The sequence below is a fragment of the Trachurus trachurus genome, assembly GCF_905171665.1.
Source record: "Trachurus trachurus genome assembly, chromosome: 13".
Classification (NCBI taxonomy): Eukaryota; Metazoa; Chordata; class Actinopteri; order Carangiformes; family Carangidae; genus Trachurus; species Trachurus trachurus.
In genome coordinates, this window is record NC_139892.1 from 11,955,165 (window position 1) to 11,971,703 (window position 16,539).

The following is a 16,539-nucleotide window of genomic DNA, read 5'->3' on the forward strand; positions in this document are numbered from 1 at the left end:
GCTAAGTAATTTGCATTAGCAATATCATTAACAGTGTGTTACAGTGTTACAGACTGGAAAATTAACCAGATGAACAAACATATAACTTTTATCTGACAACAGTGTATATAACTGAGGTAAAACATGTATTTGTTTAATGTGTTGTTAACTGATAGAACCACAGCAGCTACTTCAACTTGCAGCCCATTTCCGCTTTGAACAAAGAAGTGTTGGAGGATTTTGTCAATTAAACGTATGCCAAAAGAAAAGGAAAGCCAGCCTACTTACAATACAACTAATGAATCAACTTTTCATTTTGTATTAGTTGAGACAGAATTGATTGAGTAATTTAGCCAAGACTTTGTAAACAGGCTGAAAAGCCATATTTATGTGACATCAGTTGATATTACTGTACAACTGTGTGTTTTGAATTGGGGTTGTATGCAGTTATTGTGCCCAGATTCTTTAAGAGATTTATAGGGGGGATAGAAGACAGACAGAGAGGGAAACAGAGAGCAAACTGAAAACGTGTGTCCATACTTCTGATCAGTCCACTGCTTTCATTCTAATTTTCTTCTCATGGCAGTTATTCTATTTTTGATGAAATATTTGACTGCTTTCCAGTCTCTTTGTTGCAGCGCTTGAGGTTCTGCAGAAATGCAGCGCTCACAGTCGGCTTTACCTGGAACATCTTGCCTCACCAAGAACCTCTTCAGGTGTTTTTCTACTGCAGCAATTTCCTCCGGTGTCCAACGTTTTACAGCAGCTTGCTTACCTAAGTAGGCAGAAAAAGATTACATTTTGATTAAACTGACAATTTCCAGAGCTGTGATCCGCTTCGTGATGGGAATGGCAGTTCTTTTGATTATACTGAATCTCTAGAATCAATTCATTAAAATGATTTGCTCAAAGAATTAATTCACCGAATCGTTTAGTGCATAGCAGGAGCACTGACTGCATAGCACCTTACCCGACTCCCTGAACTGATAAACAAACAGACAATCGATCCGTCATTAAGTTGGCTGGAAGCGGCTGTGTGTCGGGGAGAGGATCAGGGAGACTCGACGCGGCACCGGTACCAGTAATAAGGGCAGCAACACATTCTGTGCTTCTGTACTGTGCTTCTCTGAATCCTAGTGGGCTTTCAGCGGCAGACCGACCGGGGGTGGGGGGCAGCAGGCGCTGAATTCATGGGTTCATGTGTCTGTGGCTGAGCCGCTCAGGGCAGTTACAATTACTTGTAGTTTCTAAGCGGAAGGGGGTGGGGACAATGCGGGTCGAGGAGGAGCAGGGGAGACGAGGGCATTGGATGGAGGGTACGAGCCAATGCGAGCCTTCCGTGACAGATGGATAACATTGGTCAATTTCTATGCAGGCCTACGGCTGATAGACTGAATTTTTTGGTTCTTTTTGCTATTCATATTGTGTAGATCGGACTATAGGACCATAATCGCTGTATAAATGATGTTAATAATAATTACCAATCTTCCAAATGGTAGACCATAGCTTTAACTCAGGGGTGGGCAATTATTTTTTCCAGAGGGCCACACTGACTCCGATAAAGTGAGTGAAGGGCCACACGATTCGAAATCAAATTGAAACAACAAATATTTATTGCTGAATTATATATAATTATATATTAGCCTATATAACTACATATATTTGGTGGAAATGATTGCATTACAATAGGCTGACAGCCCACAAACCATGTTATCGCATTTTCAACTTATATCCATCACAGATCACTGAAGAAACATGCTGTATTATGATATAAATATGGACTCAAGGCAGATTGTTTTATCAAAACTTACTGACCATAAATGACTGCACCAATTAATAATGTTAACAGACACCTGAATATTATAATTAAGCACTCAGATCCTTTTCAGTTCTGATTCAGTGAGACTGTTCTATTTGTATGTAGATAACCTTTTATTTATGAAGAAACACAATACTCATTTGCTGCTGCCTAACAGCACCAACATGAAAAATCAGTCATATGGTCGATCACGTCAGAAAACCCGGCGATCTCATAAAATGCTCTTTTAATCACAGTTTGCTAAACCTCAGTGTTTGGGAAATAATAATTAGGTGCCATGATGGGGCTTTGTAACCGTCAGCAGTTATGATTAGGCTGACGGAGGGTTGTGAAACACCGGCCCGGTCCCGCGGTCTAGGCTACCGCTGACAGGTCGCGGTGATCAGAAACTCCGCTGTGGAGAAAACCTGCACCAGAGCGGCTGCTCTCTCTCCTCAGTCGGAGCTCCGGTGTCCGACAGAGAAAGAGACTGAGCAGCCGTCTGTCTTCTACCTGGAGGAGGTTACTTTCTGTCTGCGATGTGCAGGCTCCTGTTCTAACAGGGCTGTCACTGTTTCAAACAACTGATTAGTGCGCATCAACGTAATTAAAGCAATAGGGTCATAATAGCAGTTCGGCTCGCACTTCGGCTCACGGGCCGGATTGAGACGGATGCCGTAAAATGCCCATGTATGCTTTAACTTGTTCTTGACCAACCCAATACTTGATACATACTACTTTATCAAAGCTTGGTTGCCGTGCTGAGGCACCAGGTGCGTTAATTAAGTTATAGGCTACTTAATAAAGTTAAAGGCTACTGTGAGTCGCCTCACTGGTCGCCTGTGTTTTAGGGATCGTACATGGCTGAGGCCAGTATAAAACAGGTAACAGTGGGGCCCGATCCGACCTGGGGATCGCAATCGGGACATCCTTACCCGCAATAGACCATTTTCATTAAAAGCAAGGTAAAAGGCAGTGGCCCAAAAGAGAATCCAAGCCCCAAAGCTTACCTCTTTTTTTTGCAGACACATTCTGTTTATGGACTTGTGATGTGGAGGTACATTCTTGGAGGGATGACATGCTGACCTCATCTTCTGACCCCTCTTCTCTTGGCATGCTGACCCCATCTTCTGACCCATCTTCTCTTGGCATACTGACATCTAGTAGACACAGAAAGAACTTTATTAAATAATGCATGACAAAAAATTGAAGAAACAGTCAGTAGAGCGATTATTTTATTTTATAAAAGAATCTAGTATTTGGCATTTGTGTCTCTTAAATAGAAGTGGTAAAAATCAGTCTGCTTTAATTGTTCAGGCTCACCTGTTGCAGACCCTGCCTGGTCTTGGACTTGTGATGTGGAGGTACATTCGTGCAGGGATGACATACTGACCTCATCTTCCGACCCCTCTTCTCCTGGACACAGAAAAGGCTTATTCAAACATGCAAGAGAGACATATTAACTTTAATATTAAGTAGTCAGTAAAGCTAGCTTGATAAGGATATTAACCAAATTGCCATTCATTCCCTGTAATACCCGTCAGGCAGATCAGGGAATGAATATCGAGACAGAGCCTAACACTGCTAGTTATAATAATTATTCATAACTAATATAATCCAGAGTTGTCTGAAGAAGTCAAACAGCTGGTCAGCTTATTGTCCCACATCCACAGACGTGTGGAAACGGTGCTTGTGTTGTTTACCTACTACAACAACAGTCTTGCAGTTAGTGGTTAGCAGCGCGTTAGCTCAGTGAACAAAAGCAAAGCAAAAATAAGTAAACAAAAGAATGAATAATTTCTCATGTAGACTGGCCACAGTAGTAGTAGTTAACATGTGTGAGCACTCAGAGTTAGGGTGAACTGTGGAGCAGCTGTTAACAGTCTCTTCTTGTAGTTTGGCCTTGGTGTCTCGCACTCCTCTCCCGCAGCAACCGCTGCCTGCAGCCTGGTCTGCCTCACTGCTCTTACAAGTTATGATTTTAGCCTGGTCTATTAAGACTTAATTCATTTAGTTTACATATTTACAATTTAACATAATTCTTAAGCATTTGATGGAGTTTTGCACAGCTACCATATTGATTAATGCTTTCAATGCAGTAAAGCTGAAGATGTCCAGGCAGAGAGCAGTAAGATGCAGAGGGGAGACTCTGAAGTAGGACAAAAGGCAGCACACAATCATAAAATTGTTTCTTTTAGTGTGGATGGTTTATAAAACAACTTAATCACACATTTTGAATTAGTGATTTCTCAATGTGCGGTTGAGTCTTTGGCTCTGCTTCCCTAACTGTGAAAGCCACCGCATGCCAAGCCAGATCTTTATAAAGTATTTGAAACAGCTGCAGATGTTCTGCAAATGACCTATTCACACTGCTGCACCTTTGCCCTGCAACATTTTATAATGATTTTGTCTTGTCCTCAATCTTTGGTGTGAGCTGGGTTTTACAGATGAATGACAGTTAAGAGAAATGTAATATTGTCACTGTACTTTGACAATACAGTGTATCATATAGTAGATTTAAATCCCAGACCCCCGTCTTGCTGAATCAGACTTGTACCCTCAATCCTGGAGATGTGATATATTTTGTATACTTGTCTTCACACAATGTCAGGACATTGATAATCAGGGAAACCTGCAGTCTTTCAATGGTGCAAACAAAATCCAAATGCAAAATTAATGACCAATGATGGCTAGTTTATAACCAATTTAAAAACATTGATCACATACCTTCAGTGTCCTCTTCTGAAGGCCCCTCCATGCCAATGGTCTCTAAAATTTTAATTGATATAATATTAATATTATTGAGTTGGAAAGCTGAAACTGTGGGCAATCTGCCAATTAAGACTATACATACTGTAAATACTGCAGAAAACTGCTTGACTGATCATACTGTTTCAATAACTACTGAGGTAGATACAGTCAAAATACAATACAGATCAATAAAACTTAGAAAAAACTTTTGTGTTAGACAAAACATTGGACTAAAAACTAGGGATGGGCGTTTTCATTTACTTTTATATTCAATTACTCACATTACATAATGAACGAATACTAGCATTTTTTTTTTTTAACCATAAAATTAAATCTGTTAGGTCCATGTCTGACTGTTAACATTGGTTCCGCCAGTGTTTCCAGGCAGACAAGATATTGCATGTACTACTAAATGAGTTGTAGTCACAACAAACACACTGAGCAGTTTAGAATTCTCAATGGACAGGAAAATTAAGGCCTGAGGTGAATGCAGTTGTTAGCAGGCATAAGTCGGCATAACACCAGTGGCTCAAATTATAACAAAGTGAGAGGACACACATATAGCCTGCAGCTGGTAAAACAGCAACTTTACGTTCAATTGTTCATACAAAAAATGAGAAGTTGCCCGCAAAATGAAGTTCATTCCCTGTCCTCACACCACAAGTTTACGGCAGTGTTATCTCTCTCTCTCTGATGGTCTCGCAGCTGGCTGTTGCTCCATGTTCACATTCCCAGTCCCAGCGAGAATAGTGAACTGTTACTCAAATAATATTGTTATGAATGGGTGTTTGTGTAATTAGGAATCGTGCCCATCCCTAGTAAAAACCTTCAAAACAATCTAAATATATATACAATAAAGCCTAAAAAGGGAACACACTTGGTATTCATTTACAAAACAAAATAGGGAAATAAAATAATAACAGCAAAGTTTATACAATTACTTGACTAAAAAAATGACTGGAATTCAAAGCATTAAAGGCATACCATTATGTTTTCTGTATTCTTCGTTCCATCACGGTGTGGAGTGGAAGTTTTGTTCTCCATACAGTCTTCATCAGTTTCATCACTATCTGAATAAGCAACGAGCGAAAACCTTTGGATTTTAAAAACCTAAACATAAAAAAACAGCAAAAATCTGTTAACTTGAAGAGTCCATATATATGGTGGAATCTGTCAACTAGAAAGGTTAGCCAAAGCAAAAACTGTTCCTGAGATAGTAGTAGCATATAAACATGGCATAGTCTGATTAAAAAGATGCATCCAGGAAAGCAAACTAGAGAAGGAGTGTGTTTGTGACATGACATGGCTGGAAACAAGTGTGTGTGACATTAGCTGGCTGTTATCACACCACCAAATAAGTAATCATGACTGCTTTAAAGCAATATAAACATTGATGGCCCATTTTGGCATAGTCTTTCTGAGGTATCAGCAACTCTCATGAGCCATTACAAGGATTTGCAGTGTCTCACATTTGAAATATCACTATAAAACACATAACAGCTCACACAGTGTACAATAATGACTGTTAAAATCAAAGTTGAGATAATGCCAGGTGTTGCCACAGTCACATAAAAACACTTTCAGTGAGAACCAAACGGAAGGGCCCCATACGGTTGAGACTAGAGAAAGAGCGTGTTTGTGACATGACATGACTGGAAACAAGTGTGTGTGACATTAGCTGGCTGTTATCACACCACCAAATAAGTCATCATGACTGCTTTAAAGCAATATAAACATTGATGGCCCATTTTGGCATAGTCTTTCTGAGGTATCAGCAACTCTCATGAGCCATTACAAGGATTTGCAGTGTCTCACATTTGAAATATCACTTTAAAACACATAACAGCTCACACAGTGTACAATAATGACTGTTAAAATCAAAGTTGAGATAATGCCAGGTGTTGCCACAGTCACATAAAAACACTTTCAGTGAGAACCAAACGGAAGGGCCCCATACAGGTGAGACTAGAAACATACAAGTGTGTTAAGTTCCCCTCCCCCATCAAGGAGAGACTAGAGAAAGAGTGTCTGTGACATGAAATGACCCCACAAGGACAAGACTTGAAACATGTGACATTAACTGGCTGTTATCACACCTACCCAATAAGAAATCCTGACTGCATTAAAGTGAACATTGGCCCATTTTGGTGACAGAACAGCATCACATGCAAGTCACCACAGATTAGTTGTGATGACTGTGTTTACAATGTCTTTTTACCTGTGTGTTAGTCTCATCTGGCTTTGATTCCTCATGGAACATCTGGGCTACAGGACTGGTCTCTGTCTCTACTGCTGCAGCAGGAGTCTGAGGGTCCGCCGCCTGAAATTTAGATGCCAGACAAGAAGACACTTAGAGCTGACAGAAATCATAGCTGTATGTGGAGACATTCACAGCTAACAATGTTACCTAATAGTAAAACAGATACTCAAACAGCACAGAACTATAAAACTGAGATCACCGCATAGTCTTTCTGAGGTATCAGCAACTCTCATGAGCCATTACAAGGATTTGCAGTGTCTCACATTTGAAATATCACTATAAAACACATAACAGCTCACACAGTGTACAATAATGACTGTTAAAATCAAAGTTGAGATAATGCCAGGTGTTGCCACAGTCACATAAAAACACTTTCAGTGAGAACCAAACAGAAGGGCCCCATACAGGTGAGACTAGAAACATACAAGTGTGTTAAGTTCCCCTCCCCCATCAAGGAGAGACTAGAGAAAGAGTGTCTGTGACATGAAATGACCCCACAAGGACAAGACTTGAAACATGTGACATTAACTGGCTGTTATCACACCTACCCAATAAGAAATCCTGACTGCATTAAAGTGAACATTGGCCCATTTTGGTGACAGAACAGCATCACATGCAAGTCACCACAGATTAGTTGTGATGACTGTGTTTACAATGTCTTTTTACCTGTGTGTTAGTCTCATCTGGCTTTGATTCCTCATGGAACATCTGGGCTACAGGACTGGTCTCTGTCTCTACTGCTGCTGCAGGAGTCTGAGGGTCCGCCGCCTGAAATTTAGATGCCAGACAAGAGGACACTTAGAGCTGACAGAAATCATAGCTGTATGTGGAGACATTCACAGCTAACAATGTTACCTAATAGTAAAACAGATACTCAAACAGCACAGACCTATAAAACTGAGATCACCGCATAGTCTTTCTGAGGTATCAGCAACTCTCATGAGCCATTACAAGGATTTGCAGTGTCTCACATTTGAAATATCACTTTAAAACACATAACAGCTCACACAGTGTACAATAATGACTGTTAAAATCAAAGTTGAGATAATGCCAGGTGTTGCCACAGTGACATAAAAACACTTTCAGTGAGAACCAAACGGAAGGGCCCCATACGGTTGAGACTAGAGAAAGAGCGTGTTTGTGACATGACATGACTGGAAACAAGTGTGTGTGACATTAGCTGGCTGTTATCACACCACCAAATAAGTCATCATGACTGCTTTAAAGCAATATAAACATTGATGGCCCATTTTGGCATAGTCTTTCTGAGGTATCAGCAACTCTCATGAGCCATTACAAGGATTTGCAGTGTCTCACATTTGAAATATCACTTTAAAACACATAACAGCTCACACAGTGTACAATAATGACTGTTAAAATCAAAGTTGAGATAATGCCAGGTGTTGCCACAGTCACATAAAAACACTTTCAGTGAGAACCAAACGGAAGGGCCCCATACGGTTGAGACTAGAAACATACAAGTGTGTTAAGTTCCCCTCCCCCATCAAGGAGAGACTAGAGAAAGAGTGTATGTGACATGAAATGACCCCACAAGGACAAGACTTGAAACATGTGACATTAACTGGCTGTTATCACACCTACCCAATAAGAAATCCTGACTGCATTAAAGTGAACATTGGCCCATTTTGGTGACAGAACAGCATCACATGCAAGTCACCACAGATTAGTTGTGATGACTGTGTTTACAATGTCTTTTTACCTGTGTGTTAGTCTCATCTGGCTTTGATTCCTCATGGAACATCTGGGCTACAGGACTGGTCTCTGTCTCTACTGCTGCAGCAGGAGTCTGAGGGTCCGCAGCCTGAAATTTAGATGCCAGACAAGAGGACACTTAGAGCTGACAGAAATCATAGCATTATGTGGAGACATTCACAGCTAACAATGTTACCTAATAGTAAAACAGATACTCAAACAGCACAGACCTATAAAACTGAGATCACCGCATAGTCTTTCTGAGGTATCAGCAACTCTCATGAGCCATTACAAGGATTTGCAGTGTCTCACATTTGAAATATCACTTTAAAACATGCAACAGCTCACACAGTGTACAATAATGACTGTTAAAATCAAAGTTGAGATAATGCCAGGTGTTGCCACAGTCACATAAAAACACTTTCAGTGAGAACCAAACGGAAGGGCCCCATACGGTTAAGACTAGAGAAAGAGCGTGTTTGTGACATGACATGACTGGAAACAAGTGTGTGTGACATTAGCTGGCTGTTATCACACCACCAAATAAGTCATCATGACTGCTTTAAACATTGATGGCCCATTTTGGCATAGTCTTTCTGGGGTATCAGCAACTCTCATGAGCCATTACAAGGATTTGCAGTGTCTCACATTTGAAATATCACTTTAAAACATGCAACAGCTCACACAGTGTACAATAATGACTGTTAAAATCAAAGTTGAGATAATGCCAGGTGTTGCCACAGTCACATAAAAACACTTTCAGTGAGAACCAAACGGAAGGGCCCCATACAGGTGAGACTAGAAACATACAAGTGTGTTAAGTTCCCCTCCCCCATCAAGGAGAGACTAGAGAAAGAGTGTCTGTGACATGAAATGACCCCACAAGGACAAGACTTGAAACATGTGACATTAACTGGCTGTTATCACACCTACCCAATAAGAAATCCTGACTGCATTAAAGTGAACATTGGCCCATTTTGGTGACAGAACAGCATCACATGCAAGTCACCACAGATTAGTTGTGATGACTGTGTTTACAATGTCTTTTTACCTGTGTGTTAGTCTCATCTGGCTTTGATTCCTCATGGAACATCTGGGCTACAGGACTGGTCTCTGTCTCTACTGCTGCAGCAGGAGTCTGAGGGTCCGCCGCCTGAAATTTAGATGCCAGACAAGAGGACACTTAGAGCTGACAGAAATCATAGCTGTATGTGGAGACATTCACAGCTAACAATGTTACCTAATAGTAAAACAGATACTCAAACAGCACAGAACTATAAAACTGAGATCACCGCATAGTCTTTCTGAGGTATCAGCAACTCTCATGAGCCATTACAAGGATTTGCAGTGTCTCACATTTGAAATATCACTTTAAAACACATAACAGCTCACACAGTGTACAATAATGACTGTTAAAATCAAAGTTGAGATAATGCCAGGTGTTGCCACAGTCACATAAAAACACTTTCAGTGAGAACCAAACGGAAGGGCCCCATACGGTTGAGACTAGAGAAAGAGCGTGTTTGTGACATGACATGGCTGGAAACAAGTGTGTGTGACATTAGCTGGCTGTTATCACACCACCAAATAAGTCATCATGACTGCTTTAAACATTGATGGCCCATTTTGGCATAGTCTTTCTGGGGTATCAGCAACTCTCATGAGTCATTACAAGGATTTGCAGTGTCTCACATTTGAAATATCACTTTAAAACACATAACAGCTCACACAGTGTACAATAATGACTGTTAAAATCAAAGTTGAGATAATGCCAGGTGTTGCCACAGTCACATAAAAACACTTTCAGTGAGAACCAAACGGAAGGGCCCCATACAGGTGAGACTAGAAACATACAAGTGTGTTAAGTTCCCCTCCCCCATCAAGGAGAGACTAGAGAAAGAGTGTCTGTGACATGAAATGACCCCACAAGGACAAGACTTGAAACATGTGACATTAACTGGCTGTTATCACACCTACCCAATAAGAAATCCCTACTGCATTAAAGTGAACATTGGCCCATTTTGGTGACAGAACAGCATCACATGCAAGTCACCACAGATCAGTTGTGATGACTGTGTTTACAATGTCTTTTTACCTGTGTGTTAGTCTCATCTGGCTTTGATTCCTCATGGAACATCTGGGCTACAGGACTGGTCTCTGTCTCTACTGCTGCTGCAGGAGTCTGAGGGTCCGCCGCCTGAAATTTAGATGCCAGACAAGAGGACACTTAGAGCTGACAGAAATCATAGCTGTATGTGGAGACATTCACAGCTAACAATGTTACCTAATAGTAAAACAGATACTCAAACAGCACAGACCTATAAAACTGAGATCACCGCATAGTCTTTCTGAGGTATCAGCAACTCTCATGAGCCATTACAAGGATTTGCAGTGTCTCACATTTGAAATATCACTTTAAAACACATAACAGCTCACACAGTGTACAATAATGACTGTTAAAATCAAAGTTGAGATAATGCCAGGTGTTGCCACAGTGACATAAAAACACTTTCAGTGAGAACCAAACGGAAGGGCCCCATACGGTTGAGACTAGAGAAAGAGCGTGTTTGTGACATGACATGACTGGAAACAAGTGTGTGTGACATTAGCTGGCTGTTATCACACCACCAAATAAGTCATCATGACTGCTTTAAAGCAATATAAACATTGATGGCCCATTTTGGCATAGTCTTTCTGAGGTATCAGCAACTCTCATGAGCCATTACAAGGATTTGCAGTGTCTCACATTTGAAATATCACTTTAAAACACATAACAGCTCACACAGTGTACAATAATGACTGTTAAAATCAAAGTTGAGATAATGCCAGGTGTTGCCACAGTCACATAAAAACACTTTCAGTGAGAACCAAACGGAAGGGCCCCATACGGTTGAGACTAGAAACATACAAGTGTGTTAAGTTCCCCTCCCCCATCAAGGAGAGACTAGAGAAAGAGTGTCTGACATGAAATGACCCCACAAGGACATGACTTGAAACATGTGACATTAACTGGCTGTTATCACACCTACCCAATAAGAAATCCTGACTGCATTAAAGTGAACATTGGCCCATTTTGGTGACAGAACAGCATCACATGCAAGTCACCACAGATTAGTTGTGATGACTGTGTTTACAATGTCTTTTTACCTGTGTGTTAGTCTCATCTGGCTTTGATTCCTCATGGAACATCTGGGCTACAGGACTGGTCTCTGTCTCTACTGCTGCTGCAGGAGTCTGAGGGTCCGCAGCCTGAAATTTAGATGCCAGACAAGAGGACACTTAGAGCTGACAGAAATCATAGCTGTATGTGGAGACATTCACAGCTAACAATGTTACCTAATAGTAAAACAGATACTCAAACAGCACAGACCTATAAAACTGAGATCACCGCATAGTCTTTCTGAGGTATCAGCAACTCTCATGAGCCATTACAAGGATTTGCAGTGTCTCACATTTGAAATATCACTTTAAAACACATAACAGCTCACACAGTGTACAATAATGACTGTTAAAATCAAAGTTGAGATAATGCCAGGTGTTGCCACAGTCACATAAAAACACTTTCAGTGAGAACCAAACGGAAGGGCCCCATACGGTTGAGACTAGAGAAAGAGCGTGTTTGTGACATGACATGGCTGGAAACAAGTGTGTGTGACATTAGCTGGCTGTTATCACACCACCAAATAAGTCATCATGACTGCTTTAAACATTGATGGCCCATTTTGGCATAGTCTTTCTGGGGTATCAGCAACTCTCATGAGTCATTACAAGGATTTGCAGTGTCTCACATTTGAAATATCACTTTAAAACACATAACAGATCACACAGTGTACAATAATGACTGTTAAAATCAAAGTTGAGATAATGCCAGGTGTTGCCACAGTCACATAAAAACACTTTCAGTGAGAACCAAACGGAAGGGCCCCATACAGGTGAGACTAGAAACATACAAGTGTGTTAAGTTCCCCTCCCCCATCAAGGAGAGACTAGAGAAAGAGTGTCTGTGACATGAAATGACCCCACAAGGACAAGACTTGAAACATGTGACATTAACTGGCTGTTATCACACCTACCCAATAAGAAATCCCTACTGCATTAAAGTGAACATTGGCCCATTTTGGTGACAGAACAGCATCACATGCAAGTCACCACAGATCAGTTGTGATGACTGTGTTTACAATGTCTTTTTACCTGTGTGTTAGTCTCATCTGGCTTTGATTCCTCATGGAACATCTGGGCTACAGGACTGGTCTCTGTCTCTACTGCTGCTGCAGGAGTCTGAGGGTCCGCCGCCTGAAATTTAGATGCCAGACAAGAGGACACTTAGAGCTGACAGAAATCATAGCTGTATGTGGAGACATTCACAGCTAACAATGTTACCTAATAGTAAAACAGATACTCAAACAGCACAGACCTATAAAACTGAGATCACCGCATAGTCTTTCTGAGGTATCAGCAACTCTCATGAGCCATTACAAGGATTTGCAGTGTCTCACATTTGAAATATCACTATAAAACACATAACAGCTCACACAGTGTACAATAATGACTGTTAAAATCAATGTTGAGATAATGCCAGGTGTTGCCACAGTCACATAAAAACACTTTCAGTGAGAACCAAACGGAAGGGCCCCATACGGTTGAGACTAGAGAAAGAGCGTGTTTGTGACATGACATGACTGGAAACAAGTGTGTGTGACATTAGCTGGCTGTTATCACACCACCAAATAAGTCATCATGACTGCTTTAAAGCAATATAAACATTGATGGCCCATTTTGGCATAGTCTTTCTGAGGTATCAGCAACTCTCATGAGCCATTACAAGGATTTGCAGTGTCTCACATTTGAAATATCACTTTAAAACACATAACAGCTCACACAGTGTACAATAATGACTGTTAAAATCAAAGTTGAGATAATGCCAGGTGTTGCCACAGTCACATAAAAACACTTTCAGTGAGAACCAAACGGAAGGGCCCCATACGGTTGAGACTAGAAACATACAAGTGTGTTAAGTTCCCCTCCCCCATCAAGGAGAGACTAGAGAAAGAGTGTCTGACATGAAATGACCCCACAAGGACAAGACTTGAAACATGTGACATTAACTGGCTGTTATCACACCTACCCAATAAGAAATCCTGACTGCATTAAAGTGAACATTGGCCCATTTTGGTGACAGAACAGCATCACATGCAAGTCACCACAGATTAGTTGTGATGACTGTGTTTACAATGTCTTTTTACCTGTGTGTTAGTCTCATCTGGCTTTGATTCCTCATGGAACATCTGGGCTACAGGACTGGTCTCTGTCTCTACTGCTGCTGCAGGAGTCTGAGGGTCCGCAGCCTGAAATTTAGATGCCAGACAAGAGGACACTTAGAGCTGACAGAAATCATAGCTGTATGTGGAGACATTCACAGCTAACAATGTTACCAAATAGTGAAACAGATACTCAAACAGCACAGAACTATAAAACTGAGATCACCGCATAGTCTTTCTGAGGTATCAGCAACTCTCATGAGCCATTACAAGGATTTGCAGTGTCTCACATTTGAAATATCACTTTAAAACATGCAACAGCTCACACAGTGTACAATAATGACTGTTAAAATCAAAGTTGAGATAATGCCAGGTGTTGCCACAGTCACATAAAAACACTTTCAGTGAGAACCAAACGGAAGGGCCCCATACGGTTAAGACTAGAGAAAGAGCGTGTTTGTGACATGACATGACTGGAAACAAGTGTGTGTGACATTAGCTGGCTGTTATCACACCACCAAATAAGTCATCATGACTGCTTTAAACATTGATGGCCCATTTTGGCATAGTCTTTCTGGGGTATCAGCAACTCTCATGAGTCATTACAAGGATTTGCAGTGTCTCACATTTGAAATATCACTTTAAAACACATAACAGCTCACACAGTGTACAATAATGACTGTTAAAATCAAAGTTGAGATAATGCCAGGTGTTGCCACAGTCACATAAAAACACTTTCAGTGAGAACCAAACGGAAGGGCCCCATACAGGTGAGACTAGAAACATACAAGTGTGTTAAGTTCCCCTCCCCCATCAAGGAGAGACTAGAGAAAGAGTGTCTGTGACATGAAATGACCCCACAAGGACAAGACTTGAAACATGTGACATTAACTGGCTGTTATCACACCTACCCAATAAGAAATCCTGACTGCATTAAAGTGAACATTGGCCCATTTTGGTGACAGAACAGCATCACATGCAAGTCACCACAGATTAGTTGTGATGACTGTGTTTACAATGTCTTTTTACCTGTGTGTTAGTCTCATCTGGCTTTGATTCCTCATGGAACATCTGGGCTACAGGACTGGTCTCTGTCTCTACTGCTGCTGCAGGAGTCTGAGGGTCTGCCGCCTGAAATTTAGATGCCAGACAAGAGGACACTTAGAGCTGACAGAAATCATAGCTGTATGTGGAGACATTCACAGCTAACAATGTTACCTAGTAGTAAAACAGATTCTCAAAATAAGGACATGACTGGAAACATGTGTGTGACATTAAATGATGCGAAGCCTGTGGAGCTAGTTCAGGCAGACAACTCAAGCTGCGCCCATCCTGATCAGCTGATCAGTCACATGCCCTCCTCCTCCAAATAGGGCGGGCTACTTAAACCCCCCGGTTTACCTGCTCATCCCTGGCTATGCTGCTGCTGCTGCCGCTGCTATTTCCTGCTCTGCTGCCTTGCTGCTGCTTCTGCATATCTCGCTGCTGCTGCTGCTGCCGCCGCCCGTGAGGTTTTGCAAATCCACCTCCTCCCCAGCATCCACCTGTGGGTTCTGTCTCTTGCTTCATTCCCTGTAATGTCTGGAAAACCAGATCATTCAGGGAACGAATAACTGAGACAGAGCCTGACGCCAAACCTGCTGCAGCCATGCTCTAGGATACCTATGCTGTGCTTCAGCTTGCAATGCTTACAATCAATAAATTATTTGTTCTCATTTCAGAGTTGTCTGACTGAACTGGCTGTTATCACTCCACCCAAAGTAATAATGACTGCATTAAAGCAAAGTGAACATTGGCCCATTTTGGTAGCAGAACAATATCATATAGTAGTCACCACACATTAGTTGTGAATATTAGTGATGGGATCGGCAGTTCTTTTGACTGTATTGAATCAGTAGAATCAGATCATTAAAATGAGTTAAAAAATGTGTTCACCGAATCACTCAGTGCTTATGGAGCCCTGACTGCAAAGTGCATTATTCTCCAACTTCCTGAACTGATACACAGCCAAACAATCCGTCACTAGGTCATGATTCAGCCCTGAGGTTCACATTCACTCTGTAACACATTCACCACACTTAATGAGGGACAGTGCAAAAAAAAGAGGGGCGGTGCATTCACAGACCAGTACACAGACATTCGCGGGAGAAGCAGCAAATATTACTACACGGTGAACGCGAGTCCTGTGTGCACAGTACATTCACTTAACATGATGCTACACAGATGTGCTAAGTTTAGCAGTACGTGAATCAAGTCCTCTGCTCTGTGCATGCAGTACACCAGGCAGTGAGTGACACAGCGCCACAGTCAGCACAGTACGTGAACCTGAATCACGTCTGCAGCAGCAGTTCTCTGGTGCAGGTTCGCGAATCACCAGTGAGTGAGTAACAGCTTCCCCAGCGGCAGTTCTCTGTTTGTGCAGTAGGTTTGCGAATCGTGAGTGGCAGCGCAAACCTGAATCACGTCCTCAGCAGCAGTTCTCTGTGTGTGCAGTAGGTTCGCAAGTCATGAGTGAGTGGCAGCGCAAACGTGAATCACCGTGTCAGTACGTTCTCGAACGACGCGGAGTGAATGGGCGGCTTCAGCCCCCAGTACATGCAGTGAACGACGCGCGCAGTGAGTGAACTGGAGCCCTCAGCCCCGGGCGTCAGTGAATGCATCACTGAACATGCATTCAACAACTATTAAAAGTTTGTTTTAGGGTTCATTTATCTAGCAGCTATACATCTATACAAAACATCTTTACATGCTTACCAAAAGTGACAGTTCTGCCACTCAAA

The 16,539-nt window shown here is 41.7% G+C and overlaps 1 long non-coding RNA gene across 1 annotated transcript; it reads right to left on the bottom strand.

The window, feature by feature from the left end:
* Positions 1-339: 339 nt before the first annotated feature.
* On the bottom strand, positions 340-3,173 carry LOC310995635. The gene is made up of 3 exons (XR_014595840.1): positions 3,101-3,173; positions 2,788-2,937; positions 340-754 (listed from the first exon to the last, which is right to left on the bottom strand). It is a non-coding gene; the product is annotated as an uncharacterized lncRNA (long non-coding RNA).
* Positions 3,174-16,539: the final 13,366 nt, after the last annotated feature.